Source organism: Anas acuta, chromosome 17 (assembly GCF_963932015.1).
Source record: "Anas acuta chromosome 17, bAnaAcu1.1, whole genome shotgun sequence".
Taxonomy (NCBI): Eukaryota; Metazoa; Chordata; class Aves; order Anseriformes; family Anatidae; genus Anas; species Anas acuta.
Window position 1 is genome coordinate 773,507 of NC_088995.1, and position 22,168 is coordinate 795,674.

General features: G+C 52.4%; 1 long non-coding RNA gene across 1 annotated transcript; it reads left to right on the forward strand.

The window, feature by feature from the left end:
• The first annotated feature begins 5,317 nt into the window (after positions 1-5,317).
• LOC137841320 (uncharacterized) lies at positions 5,318-21,465 on the forward strand. The gene is made up of 2 exons (XR_011088562.1): positions 5,318-5,477; positions 19,272-21,465. It is a non-coding gene; the product is annotated as an uncharacterized lncRNA (long non-coding RNA).
• The last annotated feature ends 703 nt before the right edge of the window (positions 21,466-22,168 follow it).

Consider the following 22,168-nt stretch of genomic DNA (forward strand, 5'->3'; position numbering starts at 1 on the left):
CAGCGACTGAAAAAAAGTCATTTATTTTATTCAGATGACTGGGAGGAGAAGTACAGTGTTCTTGAAAGAGCTTCAAGCATCCAAGAGCTGTGTATCTGCTGGTTGCTTCAGCCCTACACTGACTGCAAGGTCTTTGAGCAGCTTTTATGTGAAAATGTTCCTTATGAAAGTAATACTTCACATACGAGACAGGATAGCTATCTTTTCTGAAAAACATTCCTGAACATGCTGGTGTCCCTTACCTGATAGGAATGGATCATGCAGAAATAAAACAACGAAGATTGGACTCCTTTCATTCATTATTTATACACACATCAGAGAGCAAGCATTTGTATGATTGAAAAACACATAAACAGTGCTTTGAGCAATGCTTCATGTGCCTCTGCCCTTTCCTGGTCTGTTACTGAAAATTGTCACTGTGAGAGGAGGGAGTTGCCAGCAGCAGCATGAAGGCAGTGAGCAGAGTTTGCTGGGGATGCCCCGACCAGCTGGGACCAGAGTCTTGCTTTGTTTGTTTTCCTCTTTGGAGAAGCCAGCGTGCTCCTCACCAAGCTGCTCAGGTTTGTCGGTATGACTGATATTAATGAAATGTTGTTAGGTATAAATTCCGGTTTAATCTTCCAGAAGTAAAGGACATGGCTTTTCCTGATACTTGGATACTTGCCCATGCTATACATGCTGTGTTGTCCTATCCAGGACCGTGGTCTGCTCTGAGATTTTTGGGTATTTGGTTTGCAATATTTTAATTTTAAGAAGCCATTCTACATTTCTGAATTAATCTTTTCCTGTGGTATATTGCCTAAGAAACAGCAATATTAAAGGCCAAATTAATGTAAATAAGAGGGCCTTTCACTCTGTGGCTGTGAAATCCACCGGGGCGATGTGAGCCCGCAGCAGTGCCACGGCTCCGGGCTGTGCCGGGAGAGGAGCCCGGCTGCATCGATTGCCAGCCCCAAGCTGCAGCGTGCGCACCCTGCTGCTCACCAGGCAAGGCGCCCGTGTTAAGTGAATTGACAGAGGCCAAGAGAGAGGAATTTTCAGCTGGATATGAATATTTGTGAAAAAAACATGGGGACCCCTGTCCCCTCACCGCAGATCAGGGAGCTGTTTTGGCACTGTCCATGCAAGGCCAGAGCAGCAGAGGGGTTCAGCACCCAGGGCCGCGTGGTGCATGTGGATCCAGTGCTGACTTTATCACTTGTACGTGCTGTCTCGGGCATTTATCAGCAGATCACCAGCTGCATTTGCACAGCACAAGCAAGGTCTGTCCAGGAACCCAAAGCCATGACCAGGCTGGTGGCAAGATGCTGCATGAGGGCAGCACAGCCAGCAGTGTGGAGATGAAGCTGCCCAGCTTTCTCTGCAGCACCTGGCTTTGGTAGGAGCTAAACCAGGGTTCTACCAGAGCACGGGTAACAGCAGCCCAAAGTCAGGGGCAGCAGCAAAGCCCTGAGCACGGCTTGAAGCCAGCTCGGGCTTCAAGTGAAGGGTGACTGCTGCAGCCAGGCAGGATGCTCCTCGGCTCCCAGGGAGTGCGACAGGTTGAGGCAGCAGGTGCTCTGTGGGGGATGCTCACTGTCCCCGTCCCTGCTCCTGGCAGCACTTGGTTCGGAGAGGATGCAGGAAGGAATGGTATTTGGTGTGCAGTGCCTCTCTGGAAAACCTTCTGCTGCATGCGGCGTAACTGAAGACGTTTGTCAGTAATGTAGAAGTTATTTTCCTAAGTGGACATTAATGTTTTTCCCATTAATTGGAAGAAATTCTGAGGCTGTGGAAAACCTCAAAGTGATATCACTGTGAAAAGTTTCAAAAAATTCACACTGAAAAGGGCTTATGAAATCCAGACTTTTCCCAACCCAAAGTGACTTTAAAATAACCCCTCTTACTGCCCCCCCAGCAGGTAACCAGGGTAAGGACTGGGGAGCGCAGAGCCCCTGCCCATGGAGGGGCAGCTTCAGCTGGCACCAGGAGGGCACCCTGCTGCTGGCCACCCCGCAGAGCCAGGAGCCACCAGGAAACAAGGGCACATCCCAGCTCAGCTGCCTGACTGCAGGTGCTGCCAGGAGCCGGGGGCTTCTCCCTTCAGGTCACGTACCAAGTGCCTGCAATGGAAAGCAGGCGGCTGAACCAGAGCAGCTGAGCTGTCCCTGATGCCCTTTGGTGCTGAGCGGGCACGGAGCAATGGCATGGAAAGCCCCCAGTGGAGCAGCTGATCCTGCAGAGCTCTGTGCTCTGGAGCTGGCATGGTCCTGGCAGGGGTCTGTCCTGTCCCCTGGGGTCTGTCCTGTCCCCTGAGATCTGTCCTGCCCACTGGGAACCCGCTGGCACCTTGTCCTGGGCACCTGGTGAGGTTGAAGCCACAGCACTGCCTGGCTACCTGTGGGCTCAAAGCGCAGGGACAACCAGAACAGCAAGTCTGTAAAAATGATGCTTCCCTGTGCCACATCTCCTCACCTCGGGGTGCTGGGGCCAGCTGGGCATTGGGGCCAGGCCCTAACGCTCCAGGGACGCGTCCTGGCCCCGCTCTGCGCGGTGCAGCCGGGGCAGCAGCGGTGCTGCAGGCAGCTATGGAACGGGCATCCCGCCCGCACGTCAATTAGCCACGTGCTTAATTGTTTGCAGAATGGGAACCTAAATTTGCTTTTACTGCTTCCCAACTCCCTCAGTCCCCCAATATTTCCCTGCTTGTCAGACACGCTCCGTTCCAACAGAAATAGAGATTTTTCTGGAAATGTGATTTATTTCCCCTAATTTTGATCTCTTGTTGCATTCTTCAGTTTTAGAAGCAGAACCCATGAAGAGTTTGGCTGACATGAGTGTTTGTGGAAAGGTTTCCTTTTTCCCCCTTTTCCATATTTTTCTCAAAAACAGCTACCTAAATCCAAATAAGATTAAGAGAAAAAAAAAACTCTAAAATGGGTTACGTTAATTTAGTAAGTAGATCCTTTGTAACGATGAAAGAAGTGCAATATTCTTATGTAATAAGTCCTGCTTTATACATGCATTAATTCTTAAATTATATTGTTTTAATAAACAAGGCTGTAGACATGCCCAAGGGCACTGTTATTCTCAGAAGAGTTTTCCAAGAAGGCTTGTGTTGTTGGATTATTATTCCATGACTTCCAAGTTCACTGACTAGAACTATTTTTTTTTATACTCATATTGCAGTAAAAACAACAACTTTCAAATACTTTGTCAAGAAGATTGGGAATCAAAATGGAAACTATTTGTGTAGGATGAGAACTGCTGAAAACCTCTCGTTTTATGCAATTAGATTTGGAATCTGGAGCCTGGCTCACATTTAAAAAAAAAAAAAAAAAGTGTTTTCAGAAGGCTACACTAATAAGGGGTGGAGGTGTAGGAAATTCAGGTCATTGCAGCGCTTCGTGGGCTAATCCTGCTCGGGGGGATGTGTTCAGGGCTACAGCTGGGCCCCAGGGAGGTGAGGGCCATCGGCGGGCTGCGGGCAGGAGCAGCCCAGTGGGGATGGCACCACAACGCCTCCAGCTCCTCCTGTAGCGCCCAGGCTGCAGAAAACACAAGCCAGAGGCAGAGCGAGTGGCAGAGGGCTCCGGGGAGGCATACCCCGGGCTGACCCTCGAGGACAGGATCCATTGCTCCGTGTGTCCCCTCCATGGGGCTGCTGCTGGCATGGGGTGAAAGGGTGCTGCCTGCCTGGATCACTGCAGCCAAAAAGCCAAAAAGGCCCAGAAAAGCTGCTGTGCCAGGGCAGCTTGTGCCATCTTCAAGGCAAGACACGCTCAGGATGTATCCGTGCCAATTAATCACTGTCGATGTCCTGTGTATGGCTCCATGCTCTCCTCCAGCCCTCGTACCTACCGGCAGGGAACAGGAGCTCCCACCGAGCCTGTCAACAGGGAGCTGCTCTCCTGTCTCACGTTTCTGGCTTCGCTGGCCATTCTTTCAAAACCGGATACAAATGAAGGGAAATCTCACCAGTTTGTGCCTCTGTCAAGTATCTTCTGCCTTATTTCCTTGAATTATTAGCTCTCTTTTATTGGGTTTGGCTTGCAGGAGGATGACTATTTCATCCATCAAATCAGAATCTTTTTAACACTAATACTGAATTTATAGAAGTGGTTAAACGAAGTGTTGACAATATGGACAATGTGTTTCTGATTAACGCTGCAATTTAAAGTGAAACTGCCAACTGCCTAGAGTTCCTAAAACAGCGCAGCATTTTTCCAGACCCAGCGGGCTGGAGCTCCGCGTCGCAGCGCAGCAGATGTCAGACACCGCGCACGCTGCACTTGCGAAGGATGGACTCTGGAGCCAGGGCTCCCCTCCAGAAGCTTTGCTTTTCCCTCCAGCGATCATATTTGTCCTTTGCTCTTCCCTTTTTATTGCCCTGTTTGGGTGCATTCTCCAGCTCAGGTTATTAGCACTGAGACGTGTTCCTGCCTTTCCCGGGGAAGGGCAGGGCACCGTTCCCAGCCCCTGGGAGCAGCTCTCCCTCAGCGGTATGTTCAGTGCATGGGGAGGGCACCCGCGGGCTCCATGCTGGCTCCTGGGGCTCAGCATCACCCTGTGGCACGTGCACTCAGCGCCGTGTGTGCGCAGTGGGTGGAGGAGCGGGGATGGGACGGAGCACAACAGCCGGTCCTTTCTCTTTGAAGGACGGGAAAGCAGATTAAAATATCTTTTTTTTTTTTTTTTTAATATGTGACACAAAAAAGGAGGAGTTAAACCAATGAAATAGCAACAGGAACAAAAGGGAGAGGGAGAATGGGGAGTGCAAGCAGAGCCGAGCCATCACTACAGTATCTAACAGAAGCGGTGTGATCACAGCCGACTTAAGAAGTATCACTTCCACCTGAAATCTCCTTTGAGAGCACTCACAGGACCAGGAGCTTTGATTCCCTCCTTTCCTTTGCTCGTTAATCGCCTTCAGTTGCAATACTGAACTTCTGAAATTCAACAGCTACTAAAATCTAAAGTATTTAGGGCTGGGAAAACCTTGTGGAGTTGGAGGTTTTGCAAAATGTTTTGGCTTCCCCAAGTTCAGAGCTGCAGTTTGAGTTCCGGAGTTTTCTTCCTGTAGTTTTAAATCTGCTGGGTTTGCTTCTTGTCCAAGGGTGGTTAAGTTTAGGCAAAAATGGCATCTTTCCCTGGTGCATGGTGTAGGATTAGCAGAGCACCCGCATTTCCAGGGGTGAAGAGGAGCACCCAGTGCACGGCGTTACCTGCATGCCCCGTAGCCCTGTACATCTGCACTGCTCAAAGCCCCTCCTTGGTGAGGCATCGCTCAGGGGAACGCACTCCAAGTTAATTGTGACTGAAGTATGCTAGAGTTAGCCCCACTGCTTATCCCCCTGCTGATGCTTGCGAGGGCATTCAGCTGGTGTCCGTCTCACCGGTATAAATTCCACCTGTGGTGGGGGAGCTCTGGTTGCTGCAGCACTGAATCTCTGGTGCTTGGGCTGCTCGGGACTTGCTGAGACCAGGCTCATCCCAAGGTAACAACTGTGGGGGGGATGATTTCCAGGCTGGGTGTATGTTTGAGATGAAAGAAAATCACTTTTAAACCTTCACTCCAGGCTTGAACTAAAGCCAGGCTGACCCTTTGCTAAGCTCCTGTTTCCTTCCTTCCCCCAGTCTTTTGCAGTCCTCTTCCCCTACCCGTCCCCAAAATGTTTCAGCCCCTATCTGGCCTTGTTTAAGAGTCAGCTTCAATAGTACCTTTGTTAAGGGAGAAATCTCATTAAATGTGAGGTAAGAGGAAATGAAAAAGTGTAAAACATCCAGATTTATTACCTGTTGTCTTCTGAGTATTTGAAAATAAGGAGCAGGGGGCGAGAGGGTGACTGGTATCAACGTTGTAAGCTTCTGAGTCTTAATGTTGCTGCATGTGCTGCCTTCAGCTCTAAGGGTGCTGCTTACTCATAACACTGTTTTATCAGAAAGAAAATATTTGAGTTTTGTGCTTCTTGAGATAAAGAAGTGAATTGGTCCTAATGCACAAGCCTACTGGCTATGAGCCCCGTTACCCCATGCACATACAGGTAAATGTTTTTTTGTAGTTGAATTCAGAAATTTTTCTCTGCTCAAAGGGAAAGATTTTCCAGGATAGGTACTGTCTACTTTTTCCTGTTTTTAAGCTGAAAAGAAAAGTGCAAACCACTGAATTAGTGTTAGGCTTAACAGCACTGCTAACGAGGGAGCAGGCTGCAGCGAGTGAGCGAGCCCCCTGTTCTTGGGCATCATACCCGGGGTGCCCTGAGCCACTTGCAGGAAGAAGGGTGCAGTGGTAGGATGTTTCTAGACAAAACAGCTGGATTAGGGAAACCATAAAACCTGATAAAATAACTCTGTGGAACAGCCATAGAGAGCTCTGCATGCTGGGTGGACCAGCACAGCTGCACGAGCTGAGTTACTGCCTGTTGGCTGGGTCCCGGTGCAGGGGCTCTGCACTTGCCCTCCGCTGGAGCAGTGTGTTTTATCCGGGTGGTGAAATGCTCAAATGTCCAATCTGAGGCACGTGGGACCTGAGGTCTGCTCGTGTGGCACCTTCTGTGTGTGTAGCTGACCTGCATGCATCTGTGAGCGTTCATCTCCGACGTGGTGTAAATCCCAGAAACCTCTCGCTGGGCACTGCACAGACAGGGATGGGGAGGGAGCAGGCAGCTGTGAGCACCGTGTTGTAAATAACTTTGCCCACCCTCACACAACAGCTCCAAAAGAGAGGTGCTCTTCCAGCGGGGCTTCTGCTGTGTGTGTGTGTGTGGTGCGTGTGGCTCTGCCTCACCCTCACTGTGCTAACGGGACCGATGTGCGGCTCGGTTCAGCCCTTTAAATGCATCAGTTGTTGGGGAGTAATGCAATAATTTGTCCTCTCCCCACGCGGTGTGCAGGAGGTTGGTGTCACCGGTGATAACCGTGCCTGCCGCCCCCCGGGCTGGGCGAGGCGAGGGGCCGGGTGCTGCCTTGTTTCCCAAATTGCTGTTCCCGGCTTGTTGGGCCGTTACCATGGAGAATCAGCAGCCAGGGGAAGGGGGGGGGGAGCCTCTCGGCAGCGCCGGCTGCGGCCACCCCGGGCTCCCTCTCCGCGATTCCGGGTCCCGGAGCGGGGCCGGGGGCTGGCGGGGAGCGGTCCCGGCGGGGCAGGGCCCGGGGGCGGCCGCAGCCCGGTGTGTGCACGCCCTCCAGAGCACGGGGAAGGGCGCAGCAGCGCCTTTGTCCTCGGCCGGCCGAGCCCAGACAAAAGGCTCGCTCCTGCTCCGCGTGGCAGCGGGCAGGGCTGCCCCGGGCTGCTCGCCTGGGAAATGAGGGGACTGCAAAGGGAACCCCCCCGGCATCGCCCCCCGTGTGCTGTGGGGCGCTGGGTGCTGCTGGTCCCCCCCCCACACCTCGGCTGTGTCCCCACAGGCAGGGCTGGCGGTCCCACTGCGGGCTCTGGGAGGTCCCCGGGCAGGGGGCTGTTCTTGTCGCCCCCCGCTCCCCGTTAGGTGGCGGCTGAGGCCCCCCTCGTGGCTCCAGGCTCCGTGCGTGCTCGCTGTGCTCCTGGGCAGGACACAAAAAGGCTTTCTCCAGCGCAGGACACCGCAGTGGCTGCTTTCCTTTATCGTGAGTGCCCGGGAGATTCATGTTCATTGAAACTTTTTTTGTGTACTCGTGCCTCTCAGATAGCAAGAATCGATAGTTAATAGTTCTTCCAAAGTAAGCATTGCTGTGGGACAGAAGTGTGGCCCCACAGGGCTGATGAGCATCGCAGGCTCATGATGAGCAGTGTTAGCAATCAAAGAATCATCTAGGTTGGAAGAGACCTCAAAGATCACATACAGCTGTTTACCATTTAACCAAGCACTGACAATTCAGGGCTGAATTGCCCAGCCCTTCATCTTCCAGCCTCACAGTTCCTGAATTTGGCCTGTGGTGCCTCTGAAACATCACAAGTGACCACAGGAGGTGGTTTGCACCTTCTGTGGTCAGAAGCTGAGATAATAAGCAATGCCTTGCTCAAGAGGGTATCGATGTCCTGTGATAGCCCCAAGCAACCATCCAGCCTGATAGATGTGTCGAAGGCAGAGGAATGTGATCTGTTGTAGTTTTATTAAGAGCAGTGATGTAGGATGACCCACCATCGCTAAGGGCTGCTCAGTACACGGGTTTGGTGGCATCCCCACCAGTCTTGGTAGCAGCCGGGAACCTCAGAAGCCCATCTCTGTGGTACCACACAGGTAACACATCCCCCTTCGTTTGGGAGCTGCAGCCCTGGTGTCAGCAGGCCAAAGCAGACTGGGTTGGTGAGTTCAGTGTTTGATTTTATTTGATTTTTGTGCTGCCTGCAGTCTGGAGCTGGGTGTTGCTCTGGCTGTCAGAGCCAGCCTGGCTGCACACCTCTGGGGACTTGCACCCATTTGTGCTCTTACCCTGGTGCAGAGGAGACCACCAACCCCAAGTGCCCTGGGGAGGTGCCGTGCCCCAGCACACAACAAGGGGCCAGGGCCCTGCTTCAGCCGTGTGGCTCTAAAACATCCCACCTGCATGCCCACAAGCAAATCCTCAGTTGGCTACTGCCATGGTAACTGTGCACCCCCAGTCTTTGCTGGGGTGGGGGCTGTATCCTAGAATGATGCCCACCCCACCCGGCCTCGTGTTTGCTGTGCACCCCAAGGCCCATCCTGGTGCGTGGCACCAAGTGCGGGGGCTCGGCGGCACCGTGCGGGGTTTGAGGCAGCAGATGCAGGGAGCAAATTCACCTTGTCTGTGCTGAGGCAGCTTTAAATCAGGGCATGAGCGAGTGGCAGGGCTCTGGGTGCCTGCTGGTTCTCCCTCCATCCACTCTGTATTCTAACCCTAATTGTCTGCAGCAACCTGTTATTACCGCGCCTTTAACATGATAGACACAAATAGGACGCACTAATCCACTACTCTTTGGTTTAAGAGTCATTACAAAGTGCTTAATTAAGTAAGCCTCACTTAATCACAAAATGTTTGCATGCTAAACGAGTTCTTGTGAAGCACGACACTTGACATATTCTGTACAAAAATAATTACAAGCGGGAGGCCTGGTACATTGAGCCTCCGAACATTTCATTTCAGGCCTTGCCCATTCATCACCAGGCTGGAATTAAAAGGCTTTCAGTGCCGAGCGGTGCCAGACTCCCACATTCCTGCCGGCTGAGTCACTGTGGCCGCCGAGCTGCTGCGGGCGGCCATGGCACGGGTGCTGCCGGCATCAGCTGGGGCTGGGGCTGCGGCACAGGAGGTGCGGGTGCCCTCGGTGGGAGGCTCACGTTTGGCAGTGCGAGTGAGGCTGTGGTCTTCTCTGTGCAAAGGACAGGTTCCCCTGAGCGTGCGCTTGCAGCAGCAGAAGTGTGGTGGCAGGGACTTGGTTAGCATCAGTTTCGAAAGCCAGCATTGTGGTCACTTGGGGTGCAGTGGGAACGGGAGGAGGTGAAATCCTCAGTGCCTCCAGAGCCTCACAACCACCCCTTCCTTGGGAGGCAACGCCACCCCAGCTACATCCACATCCCCTGCCTGCAGGCACAGCGGCGTTCCCAACCCTGCTCCCTCCCAGCCTCACAAAAGCTGCTGAATGGGATTTTGTCAGGACCAGCGTGCAGACCTTTGTTGGAAGTGCTGGTGCCCATTAAAATCTGTATCCCCGTCGGGATAATTGGGAACCTTACCCAAGCCTCCCTTTTGATGGAAATCCTTTAATTAGTGTTCTGTATGTGCTATAATGCCCTCAGCACCCTGGTTGTTTTCTCACATGTTAGCTGCTCAGGTCGGAGCATTCTGAGCTCTGCAGCACGCTGCACAACGTGCACGAGGGCGTCCTTCAGCGCCCAGGGTGCGTGGTGCAGCCAGCATGTAGGTGCTCCTCATCCTGCCTGGGGTGCCTGCCTCTTTCTGACTGTTTTGTGGCCTCTGAAGCTCAGCACATGAAAGTGAGGAGAGCTGACCCCCTCGCAACCAAGCCCCCTGAATCAGGAAATAGCCCTGCAGGTGGCTGCGCTCCCCTGACGTGGTCAGCTTCATGGGCACGGCCGGTCTCCTCTCCCCATGTGCTCTGCTGCACGGCGGTGTATGACGGCAATGCACAAAGCCAAGGACGTGTTTGCTGCATGGGGGCTGCCCCGTGTCTGTGCTGGAGGCTGTTACCCATGGAGCTGCCCTGGCTGGTGCTGGGGGAGTCCAGGATGGTGTCCCCTAAGCCGCTGATGCTTCTCGTCCTCAGCTGGACGAGGGGGGCTCTGCAGCCCTGGGGGGCCCAGCTGCAGTCAGCAGGGTGGGAGGGGAGGTGCTGCCTGTGCTCTGCTGGGGGGCCAGGTCCCATACAGTATGGGGTCAGCAGCAGAGTGGCTGGACTGGCCCCGTGCCCTGTGGGTTGCTGGAGCCAGCACAGGGGCACAGCCCGCCGGGCTGGTGGGGAGGGAGCTGCTGGTGTCATCTGTCATTGTCAAGACTCACGCCTTCAGTGTTTATCAGGGGAAAACAAACAATTTGTGTGAGTTAGGAGGGCATTTGCAACTGGACTGTTATTACAGTGTCATATAAGGCATTTATTGCATAGGATAGATCACAGCATTACGTGTGGTGGAAAGACACCTCATTTCCAAGCAGTGTAAAAGGAACGCAGGCTTTGACATCAGATTGGTCTCCCTGCACTGTTCAACCCACCTTACGGCACAGCTGCGGCTCACCATCCGCTGCTGGTAAAGACCTCCAGCTTTCTCCTCTGGACCCCATTTCAGAACAGGGTCCCTCTGAGTGTTCCGTGGTGTCCCCTTGTTTGATGTCGGTGTCTGCTGAATCCTGGCTTAACTTCGCTTGCACGTGCTGTACCTTGCTGTAAAACCTTGGTAGTGCTGATGTGCTGCAGGGCTATCCTGTTATGCAGACAACCGGGGAGTGATTTGTGATCAGGGTTATCTGCTGCGATGGCACCTCGTGGTGGGCTTCTGCTCCCCCGTCTCTCTCACCCCCTCCGAGGCCATTGTCCCGGGCAGGAAGCAGCAGCGACCTGCAGCTGCTGGGCTCGCTCGTGAGCAGCATTTGGCCTTTTCTCGGGGATTACGGAGATGATAAATATGTGGATGACAACCCTGCTAAAATATGCAGCTTTGAGGGGGGAGTTACCAATCTGTTTTTCTAGGAGGGGCACGAGGGGATATTTTTTCTTCCTTTCCTGATGGCCCGGTCCCAGTCCTGAGCTGCGCTGTCGTCATCGTTGTCTGAAGGCAGGGATGAGCCCCGGGGGCTCCGCAGGGCGCAGGGCTGGGTGTCACGGGGTGGGACGGGACCCCCGCCCAGCGGGGAGGGGGGGCCGGGCCTGTGCTCCAGCCTGGCCCCCCGCCAGCAGCCCGCAGCGAGGGCCCGCGGTCTGTTGTGTTCTGTAGCCATGGCAATCGCTGCTCCGCCACACGTTCTGCACGGCTGCTTGACATCGCCGCGGGAGCAGGGGCCGGAGGGCACAGAGCCCCTCGTGGGGCCGAGGGGAGCCCCCACGGCCCCCAGCAGCACGGAGCTGCCGAGGAGCTCCTCAGCACTGCGGTGCTTTGCGGAGCTGGCCGGGCTGCAGCAGAGTTTTGTTTTGGAGGCAAGCTGGAAAAACATTCGAGCACGCTATGGCATCCTGTGTGACATTTTCGTATCAAGTCATTTCAATTTTTAATTCAGAAACAGCTTGTATTTCAATATTTTCATTATTTATCATATTACATTGTGTTTTGCATCGTAACTGTTGTCTTCTATATTAATTTTACATGATAGATTATTTTGCTTGAAGTCAAAATTGAAATAAAATCCAAGCGCTTTTGTCAAAACCGACCCGTTTTAGTTAAGCTGCAGCACTGCTTTCCAATGTATTCCTTCACAGACAATTTAAAAACGTTTGTTTCTGCTCTCATTCCAAAAGGTTTGTTTGTTTTTTCTTTTTTTTTAAAGCTTGAAATTCACGCAGCAGGACCGCCGAGGCGCTCGGACTTGCAGCTCCCGTGGATGCCTTTTGGCCCACCCGGAGCATGGTGCGGGACGTGCGGGAGGATGGAGGAGGTCGGGAGCACCGGGCGATGCTCGGGCTGGGGCTGCTGCAGCAGCAGAGCCCCCTCTAACCTGGGGGAGCCGTGTTTTTTGGACACAGGCACTGACAAAGGACCAGGAAACACATATGGTAAAAATTAGTTAGCAACATTTCCAAACTTGGTCATCTTCTCTCCTGCACGAGCGCAGGTTGCCAAGCATCGGGCTGTGCCGTGCCGGGGATGCTGCCCGGCCCCGGCTGGTGCTGAGCGGTGCTGAGCCGGCCGTGGGGCAGGGCGAGGGGTGGCTGCTGGCCGGGGAGGAGCCGGGGCTGTTTGTAAACCTGAGCTTGAGTTTGACTAATGCTTTGGCCCAAAAAAGGAGGAATGATCTTTTTTTTTTCTTTTCTTTTTCCAAAACCTCAAAGCGTATCAGATTGCCATTTTCAAAATGAGATTTTTCATTTCAAAGTGGCATTTAACAGTTAAGGATGGATTTGGGTTTTTGCCTTTGTGTTTGGAGGGAAGGCTCTAGGAAAGGGGTACAACAACTCGAAACAAAATATTTCAGTTCAGCTTCGACAATATGTTCAGTGTTTTAATTATTTGTTGCCCTAAAATTCCAAGCGCTTATTTTTGGGTTCATTTTCCGCCACTGAAGTAAAAGAAAGTCTGTGATTTGTCTGGCTTGCCTCAGGACCTGCTGGGTGCCACTTGGAAAATCGAGCTGGGGGCTGGCTCGCGCCTGCGAGCACTTTCACCAAAACCCGCTCGGCGCGGGGCCTGGCAGGGGAACAGAGGCAGCGCGCTCGGCTTGGCGCGGGGAGCGCGGCGCGGTTTCGCAAAGAGCATGCGTTTCCAATGTGTTTATTTTGTGCTCTGGGAACAGCTGTTGATATTTTGACACTTGCCAACTCTGCAGGATCTTCAGGGAGTCTCCTTCCCTCCCCTCCGCTCGCCGAGGCTCCCCCTTCTGCTTCTTGCTTTCTTTCCTTTTTTCCAGGCGACCTCCTCCTTTTTGCATTTCTTTTGTTCGCGGCCGGAGCGAGCGGGGCCGGTGGCGGGCAGGGAGCTCCTGCACCGGGCTGCGGGTGGCCGGGCACCGCTGGTCCCGCATCGCCTCCTGCCCCGCGCCTCCCCTGGGCTCCGGCCGTGGGGTTTTTGCCCCGCCGGGGGGCAGAGGGGCCCCCACCGCCGTGCCCCATCCTGCCCTCGCTCGGCCGGCGCGCGTCAGCCCGCATCGGCTGCGTGCCAGATTAGCTGGGTTAAACTGCTAATGCTCCTGCTACGTGGAAGGCTGCTTTCAGTAAGTGGCTCCCCGTAGCTTATTTGACTCCAGGCCCAAATCTAATGTCTCAGTGGGCCTGTTACATTAAGCAGGCCCAAGTGGTAGGAGATTTAAAGCATCAAAATGAAGTGCTTTATCACTCCGTACTGTGTTCTTGGCTGCTTTCGTTGGCCTCACTTCACAGGCTTTGCAGCCTGCAAGCAGAGCCCTCTCGGCAGGCCCATTACAAATTCCACTTGTTGACGGTTGCCTTGTTGCAGGATTTAATGGTAGAATAATATTTACACAGTAAACTCCTCTGGAGGTGTTATAAACACCATAAAAAGGATTTTAGAAGCTTAATGAGCGTTAGTGAAGTCGAGACAGGATAATGTGGCAACTGTGCACTGTAATCTGATTTGGCACCTTCTGCACAGCAGGAGTTAGTGGGTGGAAGAGCTTTTTAGTTTTTTTGTTTGTTTGTTTTTGGTGTGTAATATCGCTTGTTTAGCATGGTGCTAAGCATGGGATTTGGGGGGAGCCCTGTGCAGAACTGGCTGACCTGAGCGTGCAGCCGGCTGCAGGACTCAGGTGCTTCTGAGATTCGTGGTCACAATGCTGCGGAGACTTTTTCTCAGGTGTGAGGGGTATCAACACCTGGGCCAATGTAATGCTTGGCCCCAGGAAAGCCCCACGCTGAGTCCACGTTAGACCCTGGTGCTCACGACTAGCATGTTGCAGCAGTACGTTCCCTGTATCTTTTTAGCATTATAATTCCTGTTTCCTCCTTTATCTGAGCTGCAGATGCCTCCCTCTCTATTTGTATGTATGCTTACACGCGCACAGATGCACACACGTATCCAGGCTATTCTGGGATCGATTTGCAAACCAGCCCAGAGCATTTGGTTATTCATGTGCAGATATTTTAGGTTCCCTCTTGGGAGGGCAAGGAGGGTGCAGAGTTCTCGGCACCTCCTGCACCTCTCCAGGGCCGAACCGGAGCGGGTCCTGTGCTCAGGTACCTGCACGCTGCCCTTCTGTCACCAGTGTCAGCCTCTGCTACTGGAAAGGCCGCTTTGTGAAAGGAAAGCATTTCTGTTTCAGCAAAGTGCTGGTTAACAAAGGGTGTCTTCTGTTTTGCTAACATTTTTTCAGAATTTAGATTCTTTTTCAGTTTGAATTTTGTACAGTTTATATATATATATTGCTGTTATACAAATATATATGACTTCTAAAAAAATCTATTCCACGCACACTGTTGAAAACCTGCATTTTCATCCACTTTAGAACAGAAACCCAAGTACACCCATAGTATTTCAGCCACGAAGCAAATGGCTGCTCTCTCTGCAGCTCTTCTCCCTTCGTCTTGGCTCAGGCTCAGCCCTCTTTGGTGGGGTTTTGTGCTGCAGTACAAGACCCTCTGTCCGTTTGCTCAGTGGAAACACCCGTCCCTTTCTACCATGCAAGTTTGTGGTTTTGTGAACTTTGAGGACTTTGATTTTGACACTGGAGGAGCTACCCTCAGCCTATCCAATTTCTGAGGGACATGAGGAGCTGTGAATCTTGAGGCTGACTTGCCAGGAGCAAAAAGCTACCTTTTGTAAATAAGCCAATATTTTCTTTCTTTCAAGGGGAAGCTGACAAAGATCAATACCAGCCTGCAAAAGACATTGCCCTCTTAAGAATTAGCCCTTTGCAGAATCATTAATCCAGGAAGCTGTTACAGGGTGACAAGAGCATGGAGGCTCTGCCAGGTCTTGGAGGGATCGCAGGAACATTGCCTTATGCACAGAAAAACAAACCGAATGAAATCACCAAGAAAATAGCTGCTATGCTCTGGGCTTGTTCTGCCCGAGGAGGTGATCTGACTTTAATTAGGGAAGGCTGGTTGTACTCCTGATAAGTGTCATTAAAGGAACCTGGTATTTTGCTTCTGTTTCACTCCAGTTGGTCTGTGTGGGGCTGGGTCCATGGGCTTGTGCCCCCGCAGCAGGCGAGGAGGCAGAGCGTGCCCCCAGAGCAGGCCGGGCACAGCTGCAGCTGCCCATCCTGCTGATAAGGACGGAGTGCCAAGAAATCAGTAAGAGTATATTGTTGGATAAAACAAAAACGCTCGTTTCCTGTTTGGCTGCTTTTACCCATTACCACATCTTTCCCAAGTGCTCCAGGACTTTTTCCCTTCTAACCATGCTGGCACGGGGGGAGTGACAAGGGATGAGCTTGAACCTGCTGGCGAGGCCACACAGCACTGAGCCAGGGTGAAGGGGACCCCGACAGTGCGATTTATTGCACTCCCCAGTTTCCTGGAGGAGAGGCGAGATGCCCCATCCCTCGAAATATTTAATGGCTTAATTCTGCACAAAGAATTTACACATATGCTGTGATGATTAGGCACTCAAAAACAAATGCTGAGTGAGTATAGGAGCCTACAGACAAAGGAAAATGTTAAAAGGAAACAGCAGAAGAAGGCAAAATATTATCAAGTGGGTGCTTTCCTGGTCCCAGTCCTCCCAGTGACATCCTGACACAGCTGGGCCGGGAGGTGCTCCTCTCCCCAGGGAAGAGAGGTGTCTGGTTGAGTCTGATGGGGTCAGGGCTTGCTCAACGTGAGCCGTGTGAAAGTGCTGTTTGAAAATGTGGAAAGCACTTCAATTTTTTCTGACCATTGGTTCACACCATCAATGGGTGTATGAAGGGTTCCCAGCCCTTGGGGGCTGCAGTGTGTGCCTCAGTTTCCCCTGAGCTGTGGGAAGGGGGTCTGTGGGTGCCAGTGATGGTCGGGGGTACGCAGCACACTGAGTGGCACGTGCACATAGTAAGCAGTGGGCTTGGGGGTGTGAGGTAACACACACACAATCTTATTTAACTAAGAAAAATCACAGCAGAAAATGCCAAAAGCTGAAGCGGTGACATGTCTGGTTAACAGCTAGAAATGAAAAAATAATTCCAAACAACATGTTTGTCACAACATTGAAGGGTCACCCGCTAAGCAAAGGAAGCCAAAGAGGGAAACAGTTCTTAGGTGTAATTACAGTTTCTAAGAAGTTTTTCACTTGCTCTGTAATTGTCGGAGGGTGGTGATTGGCGCTGCAGCGGCAGTGGGAAAGCACAATAGAGCTGTAATTTACGGGGCTGGAACCGTGAAGTCAGAAATGGTTTGGGAATTATTACTAATCTTCACAGATTCAGCTGCTCGTATGCTGGCCAAGGCAATTCGGATTATAGTCTCAGGAGGAGCCGTTCGCAGTGATCTTGTGTGCTTGCATGCTGCCTGGGCGCAGGAGCTCTACCCGAGCATCTCCTCCTGAGACCAGCATGGACCCGACGTTGCTGGGTGAACTGGGGCAAATCTGGTCACAGAGGAGGTGGGCATGCTCAGTGCATCATTCCAAGAGTTGTGTGGGGTTTTTTTCTTCTGTTTCTGGCCCAAATGTGGGAGCCTCAGTCTGGGTGTGGGATGGTGCTTTGTTTCTGCCTTGAAGAGCTCTCCACTACCAGAAGGCCCCCACAGGAGGCAGTTACAGGGCGTGAAGGTTGCCTTATTGCCTTTCCCTAATAAACTCAGTTGTTGGAAGTGCTCTGAAGCCAGGAGCAGCAGGCACAAGGCGGTGAGCTGGGGGCCACCTGCTCCACCCCAAAAGTGGGAGCATGTGCCCAGCCTGGTGGCCCTGTGCCTGGGGGGACATGTTGTGGGGACACTGGGGTTGGGCTGAGCGGCTCCCAAGCCTCCCTCTGCTTGTGGCCACAGCTCCCCATACCCAGCAGTGTGGTTTGGGGCAGGATTGCTTATTTTTAACTAGTTATTTTCCCAGCCTTTTCCCTCCCCATGCCCGAGTACTGCTGAGCTGGGGGCAGTGCAGGTTACGAGATGTGAATTTCTGAGATAAAAGCTCCTCTCTGCAATGCCATCCTCTGCCAGCGTGGAAATGCGCAGCTCTTTCACGTCAGGCAGCTGCCTGTGTTCGGGAGAATTAAAAAAAAAAAAATCACACTTTTTTTCATTTGTGCTGATTTACATATTAATAGTTTGCATATTAAACAACTACTTCAGAGGGTGGGCGGGCTAATGAATGCAGCAGTCTCCTCTATTTTAACTCAATTTGCCTCATCCATATTCCAATGACTTTGGGGATTGGTATTCAGTTTTCATTGAAATTATCCAAGCCAGACCTAATTTGTGCTGCCCTTCCATTAATCCAATTAATTAGCACCATTGATGTGTACTGCCTTTGTAATGCAGCTTTGTTCAGCGCTGCTGCCGCTAATGACAGCCTAGTATCAGAGCAAATAATGAGCAAACCAAAGGAGCATTTGACCCTTGATGTACCCTCAGACAATGCAGCAGTTTTTAGTCTGGAGGCCCTAATTTAGGTTCGATAGCCCAAATTATAGACAATAATTCAATATTCTTTGTGGGGAGCTGAGCAAGTGTCACCCTGCTATTTGTTTAGCTTATCATTTTTTTCCTGCCTCTCTATTTATGTATTTTTTTTTCCCTTTTCATTATTTTCTAACCTGGCCTCCCTGCTCCACCTCCAGCATTGATTTCTGACCTTGTTTCCACTGAGGGGTCTGAAGATCTCTTTGCTCTGAAGGAATTCATTAACCTTTCCCCCTGCCCAGAACTGGAGAGAAAATCTTTATATTTTTAAGTAAGGCAAATAAACACAGTTAGTGATTATCGGAGTCCCCTCACTAGCTGCTCCTGGAGAACTCAGTTGCTGGCTCAGGAACCATGCAGCGTTTCTATCTTTTGTCCAATCTTCCCCTCCTCGTTCTGCAACCATTGTTCAATGCCTCCTGGTTGTAACGGGGCCGGGGCTGTCCTCTCTGCGCCCTGTGCTCACCCAGGCACCGCCGGTGCTTCCAACCCGGCACAGAGCTCAGGGCATGAGCCCAGTGCTCCCCCGTGTCACCGCGGTGCCGTGTGTTAAAGGCAGAGTTTGGCTGCAGTTACCCACAGGCAGGCCCCTGAACTCATTACGGTTGTTAATTACATGCAGCACAGCCACCGCGTCCGCCAGGGAGGGGACTGGAAGCAGGAAGGCGCTGTCGGAGCTGGAGGGGGACAGAAAGCCTGTTCTGCTAAGGGACATGGGATTTTGGTGCTCAGCTTCCTTTTAACTGCAATGAAACCCGGTTATTTTGAGATTGTCCCTTCAGGAAAATTCTCAGGATGGCAGAAAAAATGTATTTTGGGAAGACTGATAGATAATTGGCGCAAGTACTGTTTCAGATGCAATAAATCAGTTAAACTTTTTATATATCACAAAGGACAATTGAAAAAAAGTTCTTACAGGAGGACAGGTCGAATGCTGTCACCGCTCTTCTTTGTTTCTCCTCCTCCTCACCAAAACTTCATTTTGAGCAAATAGCTGTGGTTTTGTGAGGTGCCTGCACTGCACGAGGGCCGTGCTCTCTGGAGCTGCCTGTGTGTGCCTGGCGCAGCTCCCTGTGGGTGGTTTGGGTGCTGCACCCTCCTGAGGGGCCCACAGGGACCATCCTGCTTCTGCTGGGCACAGAGTGGCAGGGGTGTCCCCCGCTACCTGTGCTGGGTTGGGGTGGCAGACAGACAGACAAGCCCTGTGGGAGCACAGCTCAGAGCGGGGTGCCTCTGCTGGGTGCTGCTGAGCTGTGCTGGTGCCCGTGTGCTTCCGAGTGGGGAGTCAAAGCCGACACCTTCCCTACCTCTCCACGCCGCTTCCAATCACTTCTCCTCAGAGTTATAAATCATGCTGTATGAATGGAAGCTTATACAGTTAGTTGCCTGAAAGATTTTACTGATTAACCTTAAAATACGCTATAAATCTTATTCTCTTACTTGCTCATGGAGCACTGAGAAAGCAAACAGATCCCTGAGGCTCGAGCCTGGCACATGCAGCAGTGCCAGCTCCCTCAGCCTGGGTGAGGAGCTCCAGGGCAGCAGGGACTGGCGGTGTGGGGCTGCTGGGTGCCACAGGCTGCAATCAGCATCGTGGAAAAAAGGTGTTTTTATGTTGTTTTGTCCTCCTGTCAAGGTATACAGCCAAAGCTGCACCACCATGTCTGAGGTCTTCGGCTGGCCTGGTGGTGGTGGAAGAGAACTGGTGGCTGGTGGAGAGGCAATGCCAGCCTCCTTGCCTGTGCTTTGCCTACAACTCCAGGATGAAGATATAAAGGCTTATTTTGAAAAATGCATTAAAACCACAGTCACTGGGCATTGGGCCTGTGATCTTATGCTGGGGTTTGAGGAGAGCTTACACCTGGAGGTGAGATGCACGGGTACTAAATATTGCAGCTAGTATTCGGACTGGACAGCACCGCGAGCTATTCCTGCTAAATTGTATTTCCTGTGTGTACGTGGGGTGGTTTCTACTCTGTTGGTGCTATTCTGCTCCTGATGGAACGTTGGTGAGGGTGGTTTGACCAGCGGTGGGGTGTTGTGGTGCCTCTCCCCTTGTCTTCTGCTGTGTGGCAGAGCCCTGCCGGTTCCTCCTAGTGGTACACCTGAATTTCTGAGCTGTGAAGCTAATGAGTTCAGGAAAAATAAGTATTATGAAAGATGTAGCGCAAATATTTTTAGCTCATGTATTCCACACCATGCCAGTTTTTTATGCTGCATTGTAATGCACTAAATGTAGACTGTGTGGTTGTAAATGTAATACTAAAACCACCCCTGTGTTCGGTGCTGGTGCCCCCCTGAGAAGCCGGGACGCGCAGGGGTTTTCTCTGGCCCGTTACCTGCTGCATCGCCTCCAGCTCCCGGCTCTGCCTGGTGCGTGGCCGTCTCAGGCTTCTGGTAATCCCTCTTAATAACCTTGTTGGTGGCAAGAAGACCAAGTGAGATATCCAAAGCAAGCGGGTATTAAATGAATGTTTCTTTGTCTGTTACTGAGACGGGGGCATTGGTACCAACCTGAAAGATATTGTTGTCTGTCTGGCACTGATGCAGCAAGATCCCATTTAGTGGCATCACTCAGGACTTGTCATATTACGGTATGTCACAACATGTCAGCCTGTGACAGGCTGGATACCTGCTATTAGCTTGCAGACTAGCAGCAAACACAAAGTGCAGGTGGTGAGCGAAGGCAGCGGCTGGAGCAGAGCAGAGGGAGCGCCTCCGGGCACTCAGGGGCTGCTCCTGCACGCCCGGGGCTCGGCTGGCACGCGGGAACGTCCCGGAGCAGGGCAGGATTCTGGAAATGCAGGCGTGACCCAGGAGCCCGGGGCCCTCTGAGCTGTGTGAGTACTCTGGTATTTGCTTGCTTTGGTGCTTCAACTGGTAAAAAGCCTGTACACGAGCTGGATACCACAGTCCCTGTGAGATGTGCACGGGCCAGGAGCACAAACTCCTGCAGGTTTAATGGAAATCCCAGCCATAATCCTTGCTGCGACTTTCCTGAGCTGATAGTTTCCTCCAAAGACACCAAACATAAACTAAAAATGCCTGCTAATGTGCCCCAGCCGAACAAAAGGCTCCTGCTACACAGATGAAAAAGCTCTGAGCTGCGATGCAAACTGGGGAGAGAAAGCAGGAGAGAGCAAGGGACCTTTGGGTGCTGCTGTGGTGGGAATGCTCAGGTGGCCGAACCAGAGACAAAAGCAGCCTCCAGACAGCCAGGTTTGGGTGAAATTCTATCCTGACACCAAAGCATCGGCTTAATCCTGAAACAGCACCAGCCTGCAGGGCTGTCAGCGTTACTGGAAGAAACAGCTCGTGCAGCCCACATCCCCTCTGCAGCTGGGGCTGGTGTCTGATGTTTGGGGAGGGGGGGGACAGCAAAACACTGGCAGCAAAGTTCTGCACCAGGCGGCTGGGGAATGTCCTCCTGAGGTCCCTGAGGTATGAGTTCAATTAATTGGCTGCCTGTGAGCGTAGTACACCAAACACAGTAGATCAAGTCTCCTTTTGCCCCCATTGGTGACATGACTCAAGCCTCAGATCGCAGGTTTAATGACAGGATCACCCTGTTTTGTCACACAGTTCCACCCGTCAACTTTGCAAGCTCTGTTTGAAGGCTGGTGGTGTGCTCTGCCTCCATGCCTGCGATACCAGCCCGGGGCTCGCGGAGCTGGCTGGGCTGAGCAGGGAGTCCTGCAGCAGGAGATGGTGTCTGCAGGAGAGAGCACAGCCTGAGCCCGACGGCTGGGCACCGGGCTCCTTCTGGGCCCCTTCTGCCGGGGCTGCTGGTGCGGTGCCCGGAGCTGCTCCCTGGCTGTGCCGCAGCCTGGGCACCACGGGCTGGCTGCAGGGGGGAGCCGAGCCCTGGCCGTGCTGGTGGCCAGAGCAGAGCGTGCGAGCTGCTGCTGAAATCCTGGCACCTCACTGTGTTGGTGCTGGCTCTCGGTGTGCGCGCTTGGAGCCGTGGCAGCCACGTCTTCCAGCAGGATGTGCCGGGACACAGCTCTGTCTGCTCCTGCCCGGGACAGGACCAGGCTGGTGGGCAGCGCGGATGGACCACGACCATCTGGCTGGGGCAGGGGCTTCCAAGCAGAGCGTCCCCTGCCACCCAGCGGGCTGGTCCTCTGTGCTCGAGCTCCGTGTCACAGCCCAAATCCCTTGTCTTTCACAAAGTTCTTTACGTGATAACAAGCCTGAGAGCAGGCTGACTTATATTTGTTTTATTATTAAGCTGATGAGGTTATTTAGCCTGTTATATGCCCCATTAAATTCAGTGTTTGAAATTCTGCGGAGAGCTGGAGCTTTGCAGAGCGGGCATGCCCTGCGCTCATCAGCGACACTCGTGGTGTTTGTCTTGGAGCACCCAAACCACGCGGCCGCTGCTTGCTCCCTGGGTTCCCTTTCCTTGCAGAGACTGGTGTGGCTGAGAGATGAATGCTCTGTCTGTTATTGTTACCTCTTCTCACTTTTTTTTTCCCCTCCATGCTCTCATCACTAGTTTGAGTGCTTCTTATTTTCCTTCCCTCTGAAAGA